The sequence below is a fragment of the Triticum urartu genome, chromosome 3 (assembly GCF_003073215.2).
Source record: "Triticum urartu cultivar G1812 chromosome 3, Tu2.1, whole genome shotgun sequence".
Taxonomy (NCBI): Eukaryota; Viridiplantae; Streptophyta; class Magnoliopsida; order Poales; family Poaceae; genus Triticum; species Triticum urartu.
Genome location: NC_053024.1, coordinates 460,282,563 through 460,303,994, shown reverse-complemented (window position 1 = coordinate 460,303,994; position 21,432 = coordinate 460,282,563).

Here is a 21,432-nt window from a genome sequence, read left to right as displayed (position 1 = left end):
CCTAGTTCAATCTCGTTATTGGCAAGTCCCTTTACTCGTTCTGTAATGCATTATCCTGTAACTAACTCATTAGTCACATTGCTTGCAAGGCTTATAGTGATGTGCATTACTGAGAGGGCCCAGAGATACCTCTCCGATACTCGGAGTGACAAATCCTAATCTCGATCTATGCCAACTCAACAAACACCATCGGAGACACCTGAAGAGCATCTTTATAGTCACCCAGTTACGTTGTGACGTTTGATAGCACTCTAAGTGTTCCTCCGGTATTCGGGATTTGCATGATCTCATAGTCATAGGACATGTATAAGTTATGGAGAAAGCAATAGCAACAAACTAAACGATCATCGTGCTAAGCTAACGGATGGGTCAAGTCAGTCACATCATTCTCTAATGATGTGATCTCGTTAATCAAATGACAACTCGTGTCTATGGTTAGGAAACATAACCAACATTGATTCAACGAGCTAGTCAAGTAGAGGCATACTAGTGACATTCTGTTTGTCTATGTATTCACACATGTACTAAGTTTCCGGTTAATACAATTCTAGCATGAATAATAAACATTTATCATAATATAAGGAAATATAAATAACAACTTTATTATTGCCTCTAGGGCATATTTCCTTTAGTCTCCCACTTGCACTAGAGTCAATAATCTAGATTATACTGTAATGATTCTAACACCCATGGAGTCTTGGTGTTGATCATGTTTTGCTCGTGAGAGAGGATTATTCAATGGGTCTACAATATTCAGATCCATATGTATCTTGCAAATCTCTATGTGTCCCTCCTTGACTTGATCACAGATGGAATTGAAGCATCTCTTGATGTGCTTGGTTCTCTTGTGAAATCTGGATTCCTTTGCCAAGGCAATTGCACCAATATTGTCACAAAAGATTTTCATTGGACCTGACGCACTAGGTATGACACCTAGATCGGATATGAACTCCTTCGTACAGACTCCTTCATTTGCTGCTTCTGAAGCAGCTATGTATTCCGCTTCACACGTAGATCCTTCCATGACGCTCTGCTTGGAACTGCACCAACTGACAGCTCCACCATTTAATAAAACATGTATACGGTTTGTGACTGAGTCATCCGGATCAGTGTCAAAGCTTGCATCGACGTAACCATTTACGACAAGCTCTTTGTCACCTCCATAAACGAGAAACATATCCTTAGTCCTTTTTAGGTATTTCAGGATGTTCTTGACCGCTGTCCAGTGATCCACTCCTGGATTACTTTGGTACCTCCCTGCTAAACTTATAGCAAGGCACACATCAGGTCTGGTACACAGCATTGCATACATGATAGAGCCTATGGATGAAGCATAGGGAATGACTTTCATTTTCTCTCCACCTTCTGCAGTGGTCGGGCATTGAGTCTGACTCAACTTCACACCTTGTAACACAGGCAAGAAACCTTTCTTTGCTTGATCCATTTTGAACTTCTTCAAAACTTTATCAAGGTATGTGCTTTGTGAAAGTCCAATTAAGCGTCTTGATCTATCTCTATAGATCTTGATGCCCAATATATAAGCAGCTTCACCGAGGTCTTTCATTGAAAAATTCTTATTCAAGTATCCTTTTATGCTATTCAGAAATTCAGTATCATTTCTGATCAATAATATGTCATCTACATATAATATCAGAAATGCTACGGAGCTCCCACTCACTTTCTTGTAAATACAGGCTTCTCCAAAAGTTTGTATAAAACCATATGCTTTGATCACACTATCAAAGCATATATTCCAACTCCGAGAGGCTTGCACCAGTCCATAAATGGATCGCTGGAGCTTGCACACATTATTAGCACCTTTTGGATCGACAAAACCTTCTAGTTGCATCATATACAACTCTTCTTTAAGATATCCATTAAGGAATGCAGTTTTGACATCCATTTGCCAAATTTCATAATCGTAAAATGCGGCAATTGCTAATATGATTTGGACGGACTTAAGCATTGCTACGGGTGAGAAGGTCTCATCGAAGTCAACTCCTTGAACTTGTCGAAAACCTTTTGCAACAAGTCAAGCTTTGTAGACAGTAACATTATTGTTAGCGTCAGTCTTCTTCTTGAAGATCCATTTATTCTCTATGGCATGCCGATCATCGGGCAAGTCAACCAAAGTCCACACTTTGTTATCATACATGGATCCCATCTCAGATTTCATGGCATCAAGCCATTTTGCGGAATATGGGCTCATCATTGCTTCCTCATAGTTCGTAGGTTCATCATGGTCAAGTAACATCACCTCCAGAACAGGATTACTGTACCACTCTAGTGTGGATCTTACTCTGGTTGACCTACGAGGTTCGGTAGTAACTTGATCAAAAGTTTCATGATCATCATCATTAGCTTCCTCACTTACTGGTGTAGGAATCACTGGAACTGATTTCAGTGATGAACTACTTTCCAATAAGGGAGCAGGTACAATTACCTCATCAAGTTCTACTTTCCTCCCACTCACTTCTTTCGAGAGAAACTCCTTCTCTAGAAAGTTTCCGAACTTAGCAACAAAAGTCTTGCCTTCGGATCTGTGATAGAAGGTGTATCCAATAGTCTCCTTTGGATATCCTATGAGGACACATTTCTCCGATTTGGGTTCGAGCTTATCAGGTTGAAGCTTTTTCACATAAGCATCGCAGCCCCAAACTTTTAGAAACGACAACTTTGGTTTCTTGCCAAACCATAGTTCATAAGGCGTCGTCTCAACGGATTTTGATGGTGCCCTATTTAACGTGAATGCGGCTGTCTCCAAAGCATAACCCCAAAACGATAGCGGTAAATCAGTAAGAGACATCATAGATCACACCATATCTAGTAAAGTACGATTACGACGTTCAGACACACCATTACGTTGTGGTGTTTCGGGTGGCGTGAGTTGCGAAACTATTCCGCATTGTTTCAAATAAAGACCAAACTCGTAACTCAAATATTCTCCTCCACAATCAGATCGTAGAAACTTTATTTTCTTGTTACGATTATTTTCCACTTCACTCTGAAATTCTTTGAACTTTTCAAATGTTTCAGACTTATGTTTCATTAAGTAGATATACCCATATCTGCTCAAATCATCTGTGAAGGTGAGAAAATAACGATATCCGCCGCGAGCCTCAATGTTCATTGGACCACATACATCAGTATGTATGATTTCCAATAACTCTGTTGCTCGCTCCATTGTTCCGGAGAATGGAGTTTTAGTCATCTTGCCCATGAGGCATGGTTCGCAAGTACGAAGTGATTCATAATCAAGTGATTCTAGAAGTCCATCAGAATGGAGTTTCTTCATGCGCTTTACACCAATATGACCCAAACGGCAGTGCCACAAATAAGTTGCACTATCATTACCAACTCTGCATCTTTTAGCTTCAATACTATGAACATGTGTATCACTACTATCAAGATTTAGTAAAAATAGACCACTCATCAAGGGTGCATGACCATAAAACATATTACTCATATAAATAGAACAACCATTATTCTCTGATTTAAATGAATAACCGTCTTACATCAAACAAGATCCAGATATAATGTTCATGCTCAACGCTGGCACCATATAACAATTATTTAGGTCTAAAACTAACCCCGAAGGTAGATGTAGAGGTAGCGTGTCGACGGCGATCACATCGATTTTGGAACCATTTCCCACACGCATCGTCACCTCATCCTTAGCCAATCTTCGCTTAATCCGTAGCCCCTATTTTGAGTTGCAAATGTTAGCAACTGGACCAGTATTAAATACCCAGGCACTACTGCGAGCATTAGAGGTACACATCAATAACATGTATATCGAATATACCTTTCACTTTGCCATCCTTCTTCTCCGCCAAATACTTGTGGCAGTTCCACTTCTAGTGACCAGTCTCTTTGCAGTAGAAGCACTCAGTCTCAGGCTTAGGTCCAGACTTGGGTTTCTTCACTTGAGCAGCAACTAGCTTGCTGTTCTTCTTGAAGTTCCCCTTCTTCCCTTTACCTTTTTTCTTAAAACTAGTGGTCTTGTTGACCATCAACACTTGATGCTCCTTCTTGATTTCTACCTCCACAGCCTTTAGCATTGCGAAGAGCTTAGCAATCGTCTTATCCATCCCTTGCATATTATAGTTCATCACGAAGCTCTTGTAGCTTGGTGGCAGTGATTGAAGAACTCTATCAATGACACTATCATCAGGAAGATTAACTCCCAGATGAGTCAAGTGGTTGTGGTACCCAGAAATTCTGAGTATATGTTCACTGACAGAACTATTCTCCTCCATTTTGCAGCTGTAGAACTTATTGGAGATCTCGTATCTCTCAATCCAGGCATTTGCTTGAAATATTAACTTCAACTCCTGAAACATCTCATATGCTCCATTACATTCAAAACATCGTTGAAGTCCCGGTTCTAAGCCGTAAAGCATGGCACACTGAACTATCGAGTAGTCATCAGCTTTGTTCTGCCAGGTGTTCACAACATCTAGTGTTGCTCCTGCAGCAGGTTTGTCACCAAGCGGTGCTTCCAAGACATAATTCTTCTGTGCAGCAATGAGGATAATCCTCAAGTTACAGACCTAGTCTGTTTAGTTGCTACCATCATCTTTCAACTTAGCTTTCTCTAGGAACGCATTAAAATTCAACGGAACAACATCACGGGCCATCTATCTACAACAACATAGACATGCAAAATACTATCAGGTACTAAGTTCATGATAAATTAAACTTCAATTAATCAAATTACTTAAGAACTCCCACTTAGATAGACATATCTCTAATCATCTAAGTGTTCACGTGATCCATATCAACTAAACCATGTCCGATCATCACGTGAGATGGAGTAGTTTTCAATGGTGAACATCACTATGCTGATCATATCTACTATATGATTCATGCTCGACCTTTCGGTCTCAGTGTTCCGAGGCCATATCTGCATATGCTAGGCTCGTCAAGTTTAACCTGAGTATTCCGCGTGTGCAAAACTGGTTTGCACCCATTGTATGTGAACGCAGAGCTTATCACACCCGATCATCACGTGGTGTCTCAGCACGACGAACTATAGCAATGGTGCATACTCAGGGATAACACTTATACCTTGAAATTTAGTGAGAGATCATCTTATAATGCTACCGCCGAACTAAGCAAAATAAGATGCATAAAGGATAAACATCACATGCAATCAATATAAGTGATATGATATGGCCATCATCATCTTGTGTGTTTGATCTCCATCTCCAAAGCACCGTCATGATCACCATTGTGACCGGCTTGACACCTTGGTCTCCATCGAAGCATCGTTGTCGTCTCGCCCACTATTGCTTCTACGACTATCGCTAGCGCTTAGTGATAAAGTAAAGCAATTACATGGCGATTGCATTTCATACAATAAAGCGACAACCATATGGCTCCTGCCAGTTGCCGATAACTGTGTTACAAAACATGATCATCTCATACAATAAAGTTTAGCATCATGTCTTGACCATATCACATTACAACATGCCCTGCAAAAACAAGTTAGACGTCCTCTACTTTGTTGCTGCAAGTTTTACGTGGCTGCTATGGGCTAAGCAAGAACCGTTCTTACCTACGCATCAAAAACCACAACGCGGTATAGTGATTGCTTTTTGATCTTCAGAAAGAACCTTGTTCATTGAATCCGATTCAACTAAAGTTGGAGAAACTGACACCCACTAGCCAACTGTGTGCAAAGCACGTTGGTAGAACCAGTCTCGCGTAAGCGTACGCGTAATGTCAGTCTGGGCCGCTTCATCCAACAATACTGCCGAATCAAGAATCAACTAGTGACGGCAAGCAATATGTATATACCCACGCCCACAACTCCTTTGTGTTCTACTCGTGCATATAACATCTACGCATAGACCTGGCTCGGATGCCACTGTTGGGGAACGCAGTAATTTCAAAAAAATTCCTACGCACATGCAAGATCTATCATGATGATGCATAGCAACGAGAGGGGAAGAGTGTTTTCCACGTACCCTTGTAGACCGTAAGCGGAAACGTTCTGACAACGTGGTTGATGTAGTCGTATGTCTTCATGATCCGACCGATCCTAGTACCGAAAGTACGACACCTCCATGATCTGCTCACGTCCAGCTCGGTGATGTCCCACGAACTCTCGATCCAGCTGAGTGTCGAGGGAGAGCTTCGTCAGCACGACATCATGATGACGGTGATGATGATGCTACCGTCGCAGGGCTTCGCCTAAGCACTACGATGGTATGACCGAGGTGGATTATGGTGGAGGGGGGCACCGCACACGGCTATGGGATCAATGATCAACTTGTGTGTTCTAGGGTGCCCCTGCCCCCGTATATAAAGGAGCAAGGGAGAGGCCGACCAGCCCTTGGAGGCGCGCCAAGTAGGGGAGGAGTCCTCCTCCTAGTAGGAGGAGGACTCCCCTTTCATAGTCCTACTAGGAGGAGGAAGGGGGAAGGAAGGAGAGGGAGAGAAGAGAAGAGAAGGAAAGGGGGGCGCCGCCCCCCTTCCCTAGTCCAATTCAGACTAGAGGGGAGGGAGCGCACGGCCATGCCTTGGCCCGCCCTCTCTCTCTCTCCACTAAGGCCCATGTGGCCCATTAGTTCCCCCCCCCCCCCCCCCCGGGATTCCGATAACCCCCCGGCACTCCGATAATTATCCGGTGACCCCCGGAACTCATCCGGTGTCCGAATATAGCCATCCAATATATCAATCTTTATGTCTCGACCATTTCGAGACTCCTCGTCATGTCCGTGATCATATCCGGGACTCCGAACTACCTTCGGTACATCAAAACACATAAACTCATAATACCGATCGTCACCGAACGTTAAGCGTGCGGACCCTACGGGTTCGAGAACTATGTAGACATGACCGAGACACATTTCCGGTCAATAACCAATAGCGGGACCTGGATGTTCATATTGGCTCCCACATATTCTACGAGGATCTTTATCGGTCAAACCGCATAACGATATACGTTGTTCCCTTTATCATCGGTATGTTACTTGCCCGACATTCGATCGTCGGTATCACAATACCTAGTTCAATCTCGTTATTGGCAAGTCCCTTTACTCGTTCCGTAATGCATTATCCCATAAATAACTCATTAGTCACATTGCTTGCAAGGCTTATAGTGATGTGCATTACCGAGAGGGCCCAGAGACACCTCTCCGATACTCGGAGTGACAGATCCTAATCTCGATCTATGCCAACTCAACAAACACCATTAGATACACCTGTAGAGCATCTTTGTAGTCACCCAGTTACGTTGTGACGTTTGATAGCACTCTAAGTGTTCCTCTAGTATTCGGGAGTTGCATGATCTCATAGTCATAGGAACATGTATACGTTATGGAGAAAGCAATAGCAACAAACTAAATGATCATCGTGCTAAGCTAATGGATGGGTCAAGTCAGTCGCATCATTCTCTAATGATGTGATCCCGTTAATCAAATGACAACTCATGTCTATGGTTAGGAAACATAACCATCATTGATTCAATGAGCTAGTCAAGTAGAGGCATACTAGTGACATTCCGTTTGTCTATGTATTCACACATGTACTAAGTTTCCAGTTAATACAATTCTAGCATGAATAATAAACATTTATCTTAATATAAGGAAATATAAATAACAACTTTATTATTGCCTCTAGGGCATATTTCCTTCACTTTCCTCACCACATGATGCTTGCCAAAAGAGAAAAATAAAAGGAATAGAGAGAAAACTTTGTCTCTTTGCATAAAAGTAAAAGATAGGCCATTCGCAGAGGGGAGCAGAGGTTGCCATGCGCTTATTTGTTTGTATGCTCAATCCCTTAGTGTAAGAGAATGTCACGTTGTATTTCCCCTTAAGATGACAACCTTTATTATGCAGTCTGTCGCTTTTATTCTTAGTCATCCAAGTTCGTACAACGCTCAATTTTCTCTTACACTAAATGATCTCACACTTTTAGAAGCAATTTTTATTGCCTTTTTGCACCGATGAAAACTTACTTGAGGGATCTTGCTCAATCCCTAGGTAGGTATGGTGGACATTTGAAAAAGATTTGGGTTTAAGGGTTTTTGGATGCACAAGTAGTATTTCTACTTAGTACAGAGGCTAGCAAAGATAGGGAGAAAGCATAACATGTTAAAGGATCTATGACAATATGACTTCTATGTGAATATAAACAAACACAAACCATTAAGTTGTCTTCCTTGTCCAACGTCAACAATTTTGGCATATAATATTTTGATGAGGGCTCACAATCAGAAAAGATTTCTAGGATAGTATATCTATATGTGAATCTTCTCTTCCCTTATTAATTCTTTCATGAGTTGCATCATTGACTAATGCTATGTTTGTCAGTCTCTAATAAAATTTTATACCTATACTTTTCCTTATGTGGTGCCATCACCTACCATAGGATTAGTATATAATCTTTTCATTATTTATTTCCTTTCTCTTTTTCTTTCTTCCTTATTTCTTTTCTTCATTTGCAACATGAAAGTAAAGAAAGCAAAAACTAAAACTAACTTCGTTATATAACTTGCACACGATTACAGGGATAGATCACTAAGCAAAATCTCAAAAGAAGAAAGAATCGAACTAAACTTTATTTCATCTGAAAGCAAAAGATTGAACTAAGATAAATAAAAGAAAAAATATAGTGGGATGATATGATACCGGGGTGATACATCTCCATCGTATCTATAGTTTTTGATTGTTCCATGCCAATATTATACAACTTTCATATACTTTTGGCAACTTTTTATACTATTTTTTGGGACTAACATATTGATCCAGTGCCCAGTGCCAGTTCATGTTTGTTGCATGTTTTTGTTTCGCAGTAAATCCATATCAAACAGAGTCCAAACGGGATAAAAACTGACGGAGATTTTTTTGGAATATATGTGATTTTTGGGAAGAAGAATCAACGCGAGACGATGCCCGAGGGGGCCACAAGGCAGGGGGCGCGTCCTGGTCCCTCGTGGCCACCCCGTAAGGCGGTTGATGCCCTTCTTTCGCCGCAAGAAATCTAATATCCGGATAGAGTTCGTGTTAAAATTTCAGCCCAATCGGAGTTACGGATCTCCGAGAATTTAAGAAACGGTGAAAGGGCAGAATCAAAGAACGCAGAAACAGAGAGAGACGGGGAGACATATCCAATCTCGGAAGGGCTCTCGCCCCTCCCACGCCATGGAGACCATGGACCAGAGGGTAAACCCTTCTCCCACCTAGGGAGAAGGTCAAGGAAGAATAATAAGGATGGGGGCTCTCTCCCCCTCGCTTCTGGTGGCGCTGGAACGCCGCCGGGGGCCATCATCATTACCGCAATCTACACCAACACCTCCATCATCTTCACCAACATCTCCATCACCTTCCCCCATATATCTACAATGGTCCACTCTCCCGCAACCCGTTGTACCCTCTACTTGAACATGGTGCTTTATATTTCATATTATTATCCAATGATGCGTTGCCATCCTATGATGTCTGAGTAGATTTTCATTGTCCTATCGGTGGTTGATGAATTGCTATGATTGATTTAATTTGCTTGTGGTTATGTTTCTGTCCTTTGGTGCCCATCATATGAGCGCGTGTGTGGATCACACCATAGGGTTAGTTGTATGTTGATAGGACTATGTATTGGAGGGCAAGAGTGACAGAAACTTCAGCCTAGCATAGAAATTGATGCATACGGGATTGAAGGGGGACCATTATATCTTAATGCTATGGTTGGGTTTTACCTTAATGAACGTTAGTAGTTGTGGATACTTGCTAATAGTTCCAATCATAAGTGCATAGAATTCCAAGTCAGGGATGACATGCTAGCAGTGGCCTCTCCCACATAAAACTTGTTGTCGGTCTAGTAAAGTAGTCAATTGCTTAGGGACAATTCCACAACTCCTACCACCACTTTTCCACACTCGCTATACTAACTTTATTGCTTCTTTATCTAAACAACCCCTACTATTTATTTACGCTCTCTTTATATTCTTGCAAACCTATCCAAAAACACCTACAAAGTACTTCTAGGTTCATACTTGTTCTAGGTAAAGCGAACTTCAAGCGTGCGTAAAGTTGTATCGGTGGTCGATAGAACTTGAGGGAATATTTGTTCTACCTTTAGCTCCTCGTTGCGTTCGACACTCTTACTTATCGAAAACTGTTGCGACCCCCTATACTTGTGGGTTATCAAGACCTTTTTCTGGCGCCGTTGCCGGGGAGCAATAGCGTGGGGTGAATATTCTCATGCGTGCTTGTTTGCTTTATCACTAAGTAATTTTTTATTTGCTGTTCTTAGTTGTTTTCTATCTTTAGTTATGGGTAGGAAACGCAAAATACCAAAAAAAGTTGTACCTGCTACACCAATGATTGAAGAACCACTCAAAATCTATCACACTCCTAAAGCTTTTTACTTGGATCATCTTCGATCCCTTTGTGCTCGTGCTGAAACCCCAACTAGCTTAGTTGAGGGCAAATCTTTAGATGAGCATGCTTCTTATGTGCGACACCGCTTATCTCAAAAGGGGGAACTTTTACCGGACCAAATTCATAGTTTGATGGGCTATGCTTGGAATTTATGTGAAATATATGATGTTACTTGTTGTTCTGAAAACCCTAAGAAACACCTTCCCTACCAATGTGAGTTTAGCAATAATGGAATCGTATCTTCGTATTCTAAGGGTGTTTATAATTACTATGATATTCAAAAAATCGAAGAATTTGTTGCTTTTAAGGGTGCTTATGAAGTTGCTTCTTTGATTGAAAAGTATGATGCTACTCTTTACAAATCTGAAAATTTTGCCATACTTGAACATTGTTACGATAATTATGCTTCTAATGCCTATGTTAAACCATATATTGAGGACTCCTCCGCTGTCCGAGAAGAGACTAATATTTTGCAAGAGTCTATGGAAGAAGAAATTAATGACATTGTGAGCTCATTGGATGAAAAAGATGAGGAGGAGAGCGAAGAACAAAATGAGGAAGAGCGGATTGATCACCTGTGCCCACCTTCTAATGAGAGTAACTCTTCAAATCATACATTTTTTAATTTCCCTTCGTGCTTACCGAAGGATGAATGCTATGATGATTGTTATGATCCCGTTGATTCTCTTGAAATATCCCTTTTTGATGATGCTTGCTATGCTTGTGGCCAAGATGCCAATATGAATTATGCTTATGGAGATGAACTTGCTATAGTTCCTTATGTTAAACATGAAATTGTTGCTATTGCACCCACGCATGATAGTCCTATTATCTTTTTGAATTCTCCCGACTACACTATATCGGAGAAGTTTGCTCTTGCTAAGGATTATATTGATGGGTTGCGTTATACTATTACACATGATGATTTTGATAGATATAATATGCATGTGCTTGCTGCTCCTACTTGCAATTATTATGAGAGAGGAACTACATCTCCACCTCTCTATGTTTCCCACACGATAAAATTGCAAGAAACTGCTTATACCATGCATTGGCCTTTACTTTGTGTGCATGAATTGTTTTTTTATGACATGCCGATGCATAGGAAGAGAGTTAGACTTCTTCATTACATGATATATTTTACTTTGTGCTCACTACTAAATTACAAATCATTGTTAACTAAAATTGGCTTTGATATACCTTGGGATCCGGGTGGATCCATTACTTGAGCACTATATGCCTAGCTTAATGTCTCTAAAGAAAGCGCTGCCAGGGAGACAACCCAAAAGTTTAGAGAGTCATTTATTTCTGTTTTGTGCTTTTATAAAGTTTAAAAACAAAAAAATAAAGAGGGGAACCCAAAACTTTTTCAAAAAGGAAAGTGAAAGTGAGAGAGACAAGCATTGTTGAAGTGGGGGAGCTCCTTGAATTTGTTCATGCTCACGGAAACTTTGTGAATCTTGATTACAGAAACTTTTCAACAAAAATAATTATCTCCTTGTACAATTCCATTGTGTAATAAAAATAATGTGCCAAGGTTTGCCTTTAGGATGTTTTAGATGCTTGTTGGTTTGTACAGTGCAGGACAGAAACTTCGGCTATAGTGCGCGATTTTACATTTTTTACTGGAACGTCAAACGGTTCTGAAACGTTTTGCACTATCTTTCTATATAAATTTTTTATTTTTCCTAATTTTGGTAGAATTTTTGAAGTACCATAAGTATGCTAAATGTTCATATTACTACAGACTGTCCTGTTTAAGACAGATTCTATTTTTGATGCATAGTTTGCCTGTTTTGATGAAACTATCAATTTATATCAGTGGATTAAGCCATGGAAAAGTTACATTACAATATCTATAATGCAAAAACAAAATATGAATTGGTTTGCAATAGTACTTAGAGTAGTGATTTTCTTTATTATACTAATGGATCTTACCGAGTTTTCTGTTGAGTTTTGTGTGGATGAAGTGTTCGAAGATCGAGGAGGTCTCGATGTGAGAAGAAGGAAGAGAGGCAAGAGATCAAGCTTGGGGATTCCCGAGGCAAACCAAGTAAATATTCAAGGAGACTCAAGCGTTTAAGCTTGGTGATGCCCCGGAAGGCATCCCATCTTTCTTCAACAAGTATCGGTATGTTTTCGGATTCGTTTCGTTCATGCGATATGTGCAATCTTGGAGCATCTTTTGCATTTAGTTTTCACTTTTATTTTATGCACCATGCTGGTATGAGATAGTACTTGGTTGATTTATAGAATGCTCATTGCACTTCACTTATATCTTTTGAGTATGGCTTTATAGAATGCTTCATGTGCTTCGCTTATATCAGTTGAAGTTTGGATTGCCTGTTTCTCTTCACATAGAAAACCGCCATTTGAAGAATGCTCTTTTGCTTCACTTATATTTGTTAGAGCGTGGACATATCTTTTGTAGAAATAATTAAACTCTCTTGCTTCACTTATATCTATTTAGAGAGATGACAGGAACTGGTCATTCACATGGTTAGTCATAAAATCCTACATAAAACTTGTAGATCACTGAATATGATATGTTTGATTCCTTGCAATAGTCTTGCGATATAAAGATGGTGATATTAGAGTCATGCTAGTGGGTAGTTGTGGATTTTAGAAATACTTGTGTTGAAGTTTGTGATTCCCGTAGCATGCATGTATGGTGAACCGTTATGTGATGAAGTCGGAGCATGAGGTATTTATTAATTGTCTTCCTTATGAGTGGCGGTCGGGGACGAGCGATGGTATTTTCCTACAAATCTATCTCCCTAGGAGCATGCGCATAGTACTTTGTTTCGATGACTAATAGATTTTTGCAATAAGTATGTGAGTTCTTTATGACTAATGTTGAGTCCATGGATTATACGCACTCTTACCCTTCCATCGTTGCTAGCCTCTTCGGTACCGTGCATTGCCCTTTCTCACCTCGAGAGTTGGTGCAAACTTCGCCGGTGCATCCAAACCCTGTGATACGATACGCTCTATCACACATAGCATCCTTATATCTTCCTCAAAATAGCCACCATACCTACCTATTATGGAATTTCCATAGCCATTCCGAGATATATTGCCATGCAACTTCCATCATCATCATATACATGACTTGAGCATTTATTGTCATATTTCTTTGCATGATCGTAAGATAGCTAGCATGATGTTTTCATGTCTTGTCCGTTTTTTGATGTCATTGCTATGCTAGATCATTACACATCCTGGTACACCGCTTGAGGCATTCATATAGAGTCATATCTTTGTTCTAGTATCGAGTTGTAATATTGAGTTGTAAGTAAATGAAAGTGTGATGATCATCATTATTAGAACATTATCCCATGTGAGGTTATCAAAATAAAATAGGACAAAGAAGCCCAAATAAAAAAAAGAGGCCAAAGAAGCCCACCAAAAAAACAAAAACAAAACAAAAAATGAGAGAAAAAAGAGAGAAGGGACAATGTTACTATCCTTTTACCACACTTGTGCTTCAAAGTAGCACCATGTTCTTCATATAGAGAGTCTCATTGAGTTATCACTTTCATATAGTAGTGGGAATTTTCATTATAGAACTTGGCTTGTATATTCCGATGACGGGCCTCCTCAAATGCCCGAGGTCTTCATGAGCAAGCAAGTTGGATGCACACCCACTTAGTTTCAGTCTGAGCTTTCATATACTTATAGCCCTAGTGCATCTGTTGCATGGCAATCCCTACTCCTCACATTGACATCAATTGATGGGCATCTCCATAGCCCGTTGATTAGCCGCGTCGATATGAGACTTTCTCCTTTTTTGCCTTCTCCACACAAACTCCACCACAATATTCTATTCCACCCATAGTGTTATGTCCATGGCTCATGCTCATGTATTGCGTGAAAGTTGAAAAGGTTTGAGAACGTCAAAAGTATGAAACAATTTCTTGGCTTGTCATCGGGGTTGTGCATGATTTGAATATTTTGTGTGGTGAAGATGGAGCATAGCCAGACCATATGATTTTGTAGGGATAACTTTCTTTGGCCTTGTTATTTTGAAAATACATGATTGCTTTATTAGTATGCTTGAAGTATTATTGTCTTAGTGTCAAATAATAGACTATTGCCTTGAATCACTCGTGCCATGATTAGATTACATGATCCAGATTATGCTAGGTAGCATTCCACATCAAAAATTATCTTTTTTATCATTTACCTACTCGAGGACGAGCAGGAATTAAGCTTGGGGATGCTGATGCGTCTCCGTCGTATCTATAATTTTTTATTGTTCCATGCCAATATTATACAACTTTCATATACTTTTGGCAACTTTTTATACTATTTTTTGGGACTAACATATTGATCCAGTGCCCAGTGCCAGTTCCTGTTTGTTGCGTGTTTTTATTTCACAGTAAATCCATATCAAACGGAGTCCAAACGGGATAAAAACTGACGGAGATTTTTTTGGAATATATGTGATTTTCGGGAAGAAGAATCAACGCGAGACGATGCCCGAGGGGGCCACGAGGCAGGGAGGCACGCCCTAGGGGGTTAGGCGCTCCCTGGGCCCTCGTGTCCACCCCGTAAGGAGGTTGATGCCCTTATTTCTCCGCAAGAAATCTAATATCCGGATAGAGATTGTGTTAAAATTTCAGCCCAATCGGAGTTACGGATCTCCGGGAATTTAAGAAATGGTGAAAGGGCAAAATGAGAGAACGCAAAAACAAAGAGAGACGGAGAGACAGATACAATCTCGGAGGGGCTCTCGCCTCTCCCACGCCATGGAGACCATGGACCAGAGGGGAAACCCTTCTCCCACCTAGGGAGAAGTTCAAGGAAGAAGAAGAAGGAGGGGGGCTCTCTCCCCCTCGCTTCCGGTGGTGCCAGAACGCCGCCGGGGGCCATCATCATCATCGTGATCTACACCAACACCTCCATCATCTTCACCAACATCTCCATCACCTTCCCCCATCTATCTACAGCGGCCCACTCTCCCGCAACCCGATGTACCCTCTACTTGAACATGGTGCTTTATGCTTCATATTATTATCCAATGATGTGTTGCCATCCTATGATGTCTGAGTAGATTTTCATTGTCCTATCGGTGGTTGATGAATTGCTATGATTGATTTAATTTGCTTGTGGTTATGTTGCTGTCCTTTGGTGCCCATCATATGAGCGCGCGTGTGGATCACACCATAGGGTTAGTTGTATGTTGATAGGACTATGTATTGGAGGGCAAGAGTGATGGAAACTTCAGCCTAGCATAGAAATTGATGCATACAGGATTGAACGGGGACCATTATATCTTAATGCTATGGTTGGCTTTTACCTTAATGAACGTTAGTAGTTGCGGATGCTTGCTAATAGGTCCAATCATAAGTGAATAGAATTCCAAGTCAGGGATGACATGCTAGCAGTGGCCTCTCCCACATAGAACTTGCTATCGGTCTAGTAAAGTAGTCAATTGCTTAGGGACGATTCCACAACTCCTACCACCACTTTTCCACACTCGCTATACTAACTTTATTGCTTCTTTATCTAAACAGCCCTTACTCTTTATTTACGCTCTCTTTATATTCTTGCAAACCTATCCAAAAACACCTACAAAGTACTTCTAGTTTCATACTTGTTCTAGGTAAAGCGAACGTCAAGCATGCGTAGAGTTGTATCGATGGTCGATAGAACTTGAGGGAATATTTGTTCTACCTTTAGCTCCTCGTTGGGTTCGACACTCTTACTTATCGAAAACTGTTGCGATCCCCTATACTTGTGTGTTATCACGGGGTACCTCCCCCAAGCTTGGCGAAAGCCAAGGGGAGTGCCCATACCCAATACTCAATTCTCCTTTTGGTGGTGACGGAGATATCCTGTCCTTGGAGGAGCTTGAAAAGGCCAGGGTAGATGGGATCTGACAGAAAATAACAAGGAAAAAGAGAGCAGAGGATTTCTCCGCGATACAGTGATCAATAGATTCGGGAAGTATATATAGATTTTTTTATCGCCCTGGTGTCTTGTGCCCACCAGGGTATGCTTCCTGGGAGTTCCTTTATTTCCAAAATTTAAAAATATTCCAAAACTGATAAAAAGTATTTTTGCATATTTTTCGAAGTCCGTTTACTTACCGTATCACGTACCTCCTTAATTTCACGATTCTAGAGTGTTCCGGAAGGACTCTTTTATGTGTTCTTCCGATGTCAAAGTTTGGATAATATTACTTTCAACATTAATAGGCGTACCTGAGATATAATGTTCTATTCGTTGCCCATTGACAACCTTTGGGTTAGTGCCGTCGAAATTATTTATTTTGATGGCTCCAGACCGGTAAACCTCCTCGATGACATAGGGGCCTTCCCATTTCAAGAGGAGCTTCCCTGCAAAAAACTAAAACGAGAGTTGTACAAAAGAACATATTCTCCAACTTTAAACTCACGCTTTTGGATTCTTTTGTCATGCCATCTTTTAACTTTTCTTCGAATAACTTTGCATTTTCATAAGCTTGGGTTCTCCATTCATCTAATGAGCTTATATCAAATAACCTCAATTCGCCAGCAAGTTTGAAATCATAATTGAGTTCTTTAACTACCCAATAAGATTTATGTTCTAACTCAAGAGGCAAATCACAAGCTTTTCCATAAACCATTTTATAAGGAGACATACCCATAGGATTTTTATAACTGTTCTATAAGCCCAAAGTGCACCATCTAATTTCTTAGAGCAATTCTTCCTGGAGCTATTGACAGTCTTTTGCAAAATTAATTTTATTTCTCTATTGCTAAGTTCAACTTGACCACTGGACTGAGGATGATAGGGTGATGCAATTCTATGGTTAACATCATACTTGGCAAGCATTTTACGGAAAGCACCATGAATAAAGTGTGAACCACCATCAAACTAGTGTTATTGTTAATCTAATGCCTCCAATGATATGATGCAATTAAACTATGTTACAAATGGTACTACTGTGTTACAAATGGTACTCCTGTTGTTTTCCCCAGTATGATAAGTAAGTTGCTCCTTTATGCTGCTGAGTGTCCTAGTGTCCCCACGGTCCCATGCCCTTAAACCAACTCTTTAGTTGCTGTTGATTTACTGTATCTGGTAAACAAGCAATGCCACCATTAAAGTAATCCCATATTTGACGAATGTCATTGTTGATCGTAATGCTTCTGGTAACATGAAGCATTGCTGACGTTTTAAAATTTCTATTGTCCTTGCGTGATTGCCATGAACATAATTAAGATGCTTCTTTTCATTTTGTGTATGTTTCATATATTCTTATTGACCATCAACTGTTTACTTTATATCTTTTTGTGCAGATAGGGATATCCATTTCACCTTATTGCTATTGTGCCCTTTTGGTGAACTACACAAAACACTTTTTTTGGAATGAGTGTCTTGTGCAGTTCAACTAAAATGTCACGTGGGCAACATCTCTCAATTTTGGTGGAACTGCACAAAATGGTGATTGGAGTTTCCAAAATCTCTGTTAAATTCATCTGGTAATCTCGTGCAACATTTTATTAGCCTTTGCAAGATGAGCCGTCACTATCACCATAATGTCACTTTATTTTAGTGGAATTGCACAAAAGGATAAGCAAATTATAGTTGCACCTTACATGAGCCGGACAGCCAACCTTAATGTTCCTCAATTTTAGTGCAACTAATAAAGAAGAACCTGCCAGCTCACGAGAGCAAGTACTTCTTGATAGCTGAATGATGCAATCTTTGCTTCATTTCAGGTGAACTACAGAAAAAGGCGCATGAATTGAATCATGTAACTCCAGGCAGGCCTCATCCGAGTGGAGCTTCAGGTTGAGTTCAAGGAGTGCCACTATTATAGTAATCATGCTCTTCTTATATATGTTGTGCAAACAGGAATACTCAACTACAGATGTTGTGACTGTCAAGAGCATTCGCCAAGTTCTTGGGCTGTATGACACGGCTAGCCAATATGGATTTAATCCCGATATTCACTTTATCAAAAGGTTCTAATGGGTTGGTTCTGAATCTTGCAAGCTAGGAATCAATGAGATGTCTAGGCATCTTTGGTGTACTTGTTATTTGAATCTTATTTGTTGGTTATGAATCTTGCAAGCTGGGAATCAATGAGATGTGTAGGAATCTTTGTTGTACTTATTATTTGGATCTTATTTGTTGGTTCTGAATCTTGCAAGCTGGGAAACACGGCATGATGATGCAGATGACAACAACCATAACAAACAGTTCAAACTTGGTAGTATTATATGTGTGAAAGTGCGACAAATGTGCTGATCATGTGCATCTTGAGAATAATAATTCTAATTATTGTGCATGTTGATCCTGTGGCACTGATAGAACGAGCCAATGCATTCCTTGTTTTAAGTATAAATTTCTATTAAAGCTAATTAAATTTAAGTAAAGTGACCACTAACTCTTGTTATTATTGTACCAATACAGACCCGCTCATGAACCGACTTGTGGCCGGAGTAGGTTTCTTAATGGAGGCGTTTGAATGCGCCAAGGGTGCATTTTCTGCCGGGCGTGCAGCGGGCGAGGGAGGGGTAGTAACTATTGTCACCCGTACACACTCAGTTTACTGTTGAATCCAGTTCCCCAAGAGCTGAAAAACGAACTGATGCCGCCGCCTACCCACTCGTTCACTTGAAGAGACTCCAATGGCGATCCGAGGGGTGAGCCTGCTGGATATGGACTTCAGCAAGGAGTTCCCCTTTGAGTTCGCCATTCAGTCCTATGGCTGCACCAAGTTGAATGTGATGTACAGCAACGATCTGGACTCGGTGAAGCTCTGCCTCGCCGAGTTCAAGCAGTACCTACAGGACGAGAAAGCACAAGGTCGCAGGACTAGACCTTGTGCCCGTCCATTCATCTCCTGACAGGGACCAGCGGATCGCCGTCGCCCAGGTATGTGTGCGGGATGAGGTTCTCATCTACCACTGCTGTAGGGCCATTAGAGGTTCTGGAGCATTCACCAGTTTCATCGGCAGCGCCGACTGCACCTTCGCTACGATGGAGAGAAGGAAGAACATGACGATTCGGCCATCTGGTGCAACAAGCTTGTCGACATCCAGAAGAAATACAAGATCATCGATAACGGGCAGGAGAAGGACTTCGTGGTTGATCTCGCCGAGACCATCATCGACCCCTGATATGCCAACATGAAAGAAGACAATGATACCAAAGGACCTGAACACGTGGGAGGTACTTCTGAATCTGTCCTACATAACCTACGCAGCCAAGGACGCATACGCATGCTACGACATGTATAGGTGGATCTTGGACATGAGGGCGTGTCTGCTTCCCGTAACCGATGAGTACACGGACAGCCACAGCATCATGATCAAGCGTGCCAGGAAGGTCTAGATGTTGTACTTTATCTGTTTATAAGCACCTTTATCATCTAAGTGTTTCATGCATTAGCCTATGTGTCGTAATTATCTGTTTTGTCCGAAATATTTCTTTTAAGAACCCATTAACCTGTTTGGTTTTTTAGTGGCTATTTGCTTATGTATGTAACTAGTTCACTCGTCCTTATAAAGAAACTAGTTCACTCGGCTGCCGTGCTTTGAATCTTCTTCCTCCCAACATATTCCCCTTCTCAGGTGGACCCAGCAGGTCTCGTACACAGACATATGGGACCAACCACCTATCCATTTGTATTTCTTTATTTTGTTCAATTTTTCGTCCTCTTCCTATACAGCGGCTGGCCATCATAGCCTATGGCGTTGGCCAGGCCATCCCTCTACTCCAACACATTGTCCAGCGGCGGCAGCTCCGCCGGCCCACCCTACACCCGAACAAGTCAACCCTCGTACTCCCCTCCGCCTGCGTCTTCCCCCGCTCTGGTTCGTTTGGTCCGAGGTCTCAACGTAGTCCTCCGCCTTGGTGCTCTCGCCGCGGTGCCGCCATCTGTCGTTCCCAACATTGTCAGCAAAACAAGAGCAATCAGGAGACAACTGTTCGTCGAGAGGCTGACAGTCCCAGGCCCACCAGGTCCATGGCCTAGGTTTTGTTGTTTAACATGGGCAGCCCACGACATGTTTCAACATTTTTTGGATCCAGCAGGTATCAAGCGGCCTTTGGGCCTCCCAACCTAGCTTGTCTATAACATCAGCAGCCCAAGTTATCTTTGTTTTTTCAAGACGACGCACATCTCAGTTCTATTTTTTATAAGAATGCAAAACTAAACCTATGTTTTCTATAAGAATGCAAAAGTGAACCTATATTTATATCTTATCTTATTACATACATATATATATATAATAGAAACAACATAAGGTTCCCTTAAACCTGTCGTTCATCCAACCATTTTATACACCTTCTCACTTCCTTTATTTTTCATCTTCATTAATCCTATATCTGAATTTTCTCCCACTTTCTTTTTCGATGTAAACAGAGTTTTCTCCCAGTACTTTTCCATAGAACCAACTCAACTGCCCCACATCTAGCTAAAAAATAATAATACCCCACGTCCTATTGACTCATCAAATTAAAATAATATTTTATTTCATAAATTGAAAGTTCTTACAAAATAATAATAATATTTGTTTATATATAACTTGGCAAGTTAACTCCTAGTGATTGCGTACATAAGCTTGCAAAGATTTTATTGACCAATGCACTAATACACGTGCAATCATGTGTTTATGTTTTTATAACATTTCTTCGTCCAGCCCAATATGGTATTTTCACCCAGCCCAGCAAGTCCGTGGATTTCGAGAAAAATGCAAATGGGCTTTAAATTCTACCATATACATAAACTGGCTACATAGATGCTACATCATTGTTTCACCCAGCCCACCAAATGGACTAAAGAAAACAAATGGAGCTGACATGTGGGCCAGTAGGTCGAAGCCTAAGCAAGGCGTTGGAATTATATCCAACGGCTGGCATTCTTCTTCAATCTCTCGTCTTCTTCCCCCAACGCTGCCGGGACCGCCTGCTCCAGCCTCCGGCATCTAGTGGCGTTGTTTTGCGCGCCTTAGCGAAACGCTACCCCGCCGATAGCCAGGCCATCCCTCCACTCCGCACCTCGTGTTATTCTCTGCCGAGTGTAGGCGCACCCCACACC